Below are 4,058 nucleotides of genomic sequence, written 5' to 3'. Positions count from 1 at the left end.
AGGAAGACATAGCACGATCTAGTGAACCAAATACTTGAGTCTGCCATTATTATTACAAAGTGTGAGAATAACGGAACAGTACATATGAGACGATGTATGCATGTGAATGAGGCTAGGAAGACATAGCACGATCTAGTGAACCAAATACTTGAGTCTGCCATTATTATTACAAAGTGTGAGAATAACGGAACAGTACATATGAGACGATGTATGCATGTGAATGAGGCTAGGAAGACATAGCACGATCTAGTGAACCAAATACTTGAGTCTGCCATTATTATTACAAAGTGTGAGAATAACGGAACAGTACATATGAGACGATGTATGCATGTGAATGAGGCTAGGAAGACATAGCACAATCTAGTGAACCAAATACTTGAGTCTGCCATTATTATTACAAAGTGTGAGAATAACGGAACAGTACATATGAGACGATGTATGCATGTGAATGAGGCTAGGAAGACATAGCACGATCTAGTGAACCAAATACTTGAGTCTGCCATTATTATTACAAAGTGTGAGAATAACGGAACAGTACATATGAGACGATGTATGCATGTGAATGAGGCTAGGAAGACATAGCACGATCTAGTGAACCAAATACTTGAGTCTGCCATTATTATTACAAAGTGTGAGAATAACGGAACAGTACATATGAGACGATGTATGCATGTGAATGAGGCTAGGAAGACATAGCACGATCTAGTGAACCAAATACTTGAGTCTGCCATTATTATTACAAAGTGTGAGAATAACGGAACAGTACATATGAGACGATGTATGCATGTGAATGAGGCTAGGAAGACATAGCACTATCTAGTGAACCAAATACTTGAGTCTGCCATTATTATTACAAAGTGTGAGAATAACGGAACAGTACATATGAGACGATGTATGCATGTGAATGAGGCTAGGAAGACATAGCACGATCTAGTGAACCAAATACTTGAGTCTGCCATTATTATTACAAAGTGTGAGAATAACGGAACAGTACATATGAGACGATGTATGCATGTGAATGAGGCTAGGAAGACATAGCACGATCTAGTGAACCAAATACTTGAGTCTGCCATTATTATTACAAAGTGTGAGAATAACGGAACAGTACATATGAGACGATGTATGCATGTGAATGAGGCTAGGAACACATAGCACGATCTAGTGAACCAAATACTTGAGTCTGCCATTATTATTACAAAGTGCGAGAATAACGGAACAGTACATTTGAGACGATGTATGCATGTGAATCACGCAAAGAATGTATGCCAAGACTCGGTCCGTCCTCTTTGCCTACCCCTGCGGAGAAACGGCGTGATGGTTAGTTAGTTAAATTGTTTTGGAGTAAGAGAGAGTAGGTATGTTATCTATTGGGAAAGTAATTTGTGGGTAGGATTCTAGAATTCTGAATTAATAACATATTTACAGATAAGATTAGAAAAGGTTTGGTAATAATATTACTGATAAAGAAGCCAGAGAGTCTTAAGAAACGATATTTTGATGGTTTTATGTAATATTTTATTGCAAAATAAATATTTTGCAATAATCTATTTATATATTATAAATTAAAAATAAGAGTTTTTAGTTAGTTTTAGCACCATGCTTGTGGGGTGGATTTAATTTTCCGAGATTGATGAAATTTTGCACACTTGACTTTCAAAGTAAGAGGAAGGTGACTGTACTCATAAGATTTAGAAAAAAACACCCCATCCCCTATTCCCAGCCGAAGCAGAATTTTGATAATTCATTTTGCACACTCGATGTTGATATCAAAAATATAAATACAATGTTTTCATAAAAATTTCCAAACTTCACACAACAAAAACAAAAAGATAAATGTTTTCATAAAATTTTCTCAATCCATTTTACGACCAGATTTCGATCAAAAAATATACGATTTTCAATATTTCTAGGAAGAATTTTTTATCAGAAAAACAACATGGGTAAATTCGAAACTTAACGTGATATCAAAAAGACAAATGTTTTAATAAAAAAATCATGACTCTTTTTTTACCAGTTTTCCGATTTTTAAATTTTCGGGGAATGTTTGCAAAATTCACATAATATAAAAGGACAACGTTTCCTGGCCTTTTCTCTTGATAATTTTCGCTGAAGAAATTTTTTCACAAAAATAAAATTTTTCACGATTAAAAAGTTCGCAACATCAATATCGAATAAAAAAATCATTAATAAACTTGTTTAACCAGACACCGTTTACCAAAGTAAAATATAAAAAATGAAAAGAAAAAATTTAACTTGTGAACCCAACTTCATTTACTTCCTGTTATGTTTTTTGTACCGGTGACTTTCCATCACCAGGATCGCCCATACTGTTTTTCCAAGGAACCGACTATTGTTGGAATTAGCTCCCTTTTGGAATCAGTTCCATTTAGAATCAGTTATTTTTGGAATCAGTTCCTTTTGGAATCAGTCCCTTGTGGAATCAGTTTCATTTGACATTAGTTTCTTTCGGCTTACAATTGGAGCTGATAAAATGAGTCTAAAATGATATATTACATTTATGCAAATGGTGACCTTGAATTTTACAGCTCTCACCGATTTCGCTAAAATAATATTTTACATTTATGCAAATGGTTAAATGAATTTTACAGCTCTCTAACCGATTTCGCTAAAATGATATATTAAATTTATGTACCTACTAAATACCTATTTACTAAATACGAATTTCTTTCCAAACAAACAAAAGACAAATGTAATTATTATTTTTATAAGCAATAATTGTTCGCCTGAAACACTCATCCACATTGAAAAAATCTCTTGATAAAAAATACATGACGCCAACGGGACTCGAACCCGTGTCCATTCGATTTCCGGTCGAAAGCTCTAACCACTGAGCTATGGCGGCTTATTTCTTACCCGAGAAAATATTCAATATATGCTAGTGTTTCATTCAACAATTACTGCTTTTTACATTTTTTCACCTGAGAACAATTTAACAATTTCATTCAACAAGCAGTAATTGTTGAATGAAACACTAGCATATATTGAATATTTTCTCGGGTAAGAAATAAGCCGCCATAGCTCAGTGGTTAGAGCTTTCGACCGGAAATCGAATGGACACGGGTTCGAGTCCCGTTGGCGTCATGTATTTTTTATCAAGAGATTTTTTCAATGTGGATGAGTGTTTCAGGCGAACAATTATTGCTTATAAAAATAATTGTTATCCTTTGTGCTATACATAAATAAAATCTTGTCTTTAAAAAACATTAATTTATCAAAAAAATAATAACAAATGTAATTATCATTAGTTGTTAAATATAACATTAAAACATATTCATGAGCATTTAAATAAAAAATGTGTAATAAGTGTTTTTTTTTATCAAAAGTATCCCTAAGAATTAAATCTATTTATTTTTAAATATATATTTAAGAATAACGAAAGACAAACATCCCCGAATTACGAATAACCTGAAAATGTTTTAAAATCTTCCACTACTATCGCAGTATGGGGACGAGGAGTAATAGGAGGGACTTTAGCCAGCCGATGAATTGAACTCACGACGCCTGGGTGAGAACCAGACGATCCTTGTTGTATGCTATTTCCACGTTTACGGTCATTTTATATATTATTGCTCTTATGATTTCCGTTTATTTTGAAGTGATTTTGATACATATTATAACAGTCCACGTTTTAGCCGTGTTTGCCGGCAAAATTCTTTGAGATAGCTCGGTATTATACCAAGTTATTTACTATTTCAATCAGCGAGGTTTTTGGTAATTTTGAATCACAAAATACCCATTTAAACCTCCGTAAGCACAGCGAATGAGCGAAGTAAGAAGTGTAAAGAGAATGTATGACGCAAATGCGAATGGTGGCAGAGATCGGGGACGCCCGAGGAAGACATGGCACGATCAAGTGAATCAGATACTTGATTTAGACCATGTCAAGTGGTCATTAGTCTTTACCCACAAAACAACCCTGGAAGACTACTATTTAAAAAAAAATTTTTTACACAATTTACAAATTTAAGGAAAAAAGTCCCGATAAACTACTTTTTAGCAGTTTGTCTAACGGGTTATTTACATTATAAATCTTATTA

General features: G+C 33.7%; 2 non-coding genes across 2 annotated transcripts; one reads left to right on the top strand and one right to left on the bottom strand.

Moving 5' to 3' along the window:
• Positions 1 to 2,790: 2,790 nt before the first annotated feature.
• Positions 2,791 to 2,863, bottom strand: TRNAS-GGA (transfer RNA serine (anticodon GGA)). The gene has a single exon. It is a non-coding gene; the product is annotated as a tRNA-Ser (tRNA).
• A 166-nt stretch (positions 2,864 to 3,029) lies between these two features.
• TRNAS-GGA (transfer RNA serine (anticodon GGA)) lies at positions 3,030 to 3,102 on the top strand. The gene has a single exon. It is a non-coding gene; the product is annotated as a tRNA-Ser (tRNA).
• The last annotated feature ends 956 nt before the right edge of the window (positions 3,103 to 4,058 follow it).

The sequence above is a fragment of the Hesperophylax consimilis genome, chromosome 20, assembly GCF_061612785.1.
Source record: "Hesperophylax consimilis isolate HC1 chromosome 20, BYU_Hcon_1.0, whole genome shotgun sequence".
NCBI classification, from domain to species: Eukaryota; Metazoa; Arthropoda; class Insecta; order Trichoptera; family Limnephilidae; genus Hesperophylax; species Hesperophylax consimilis.
The sequence above is the reverse complement of the archived record's forward strand: the minus strand, read 5'-3'. Positions and strand labels throughout refer to the sequence as shown.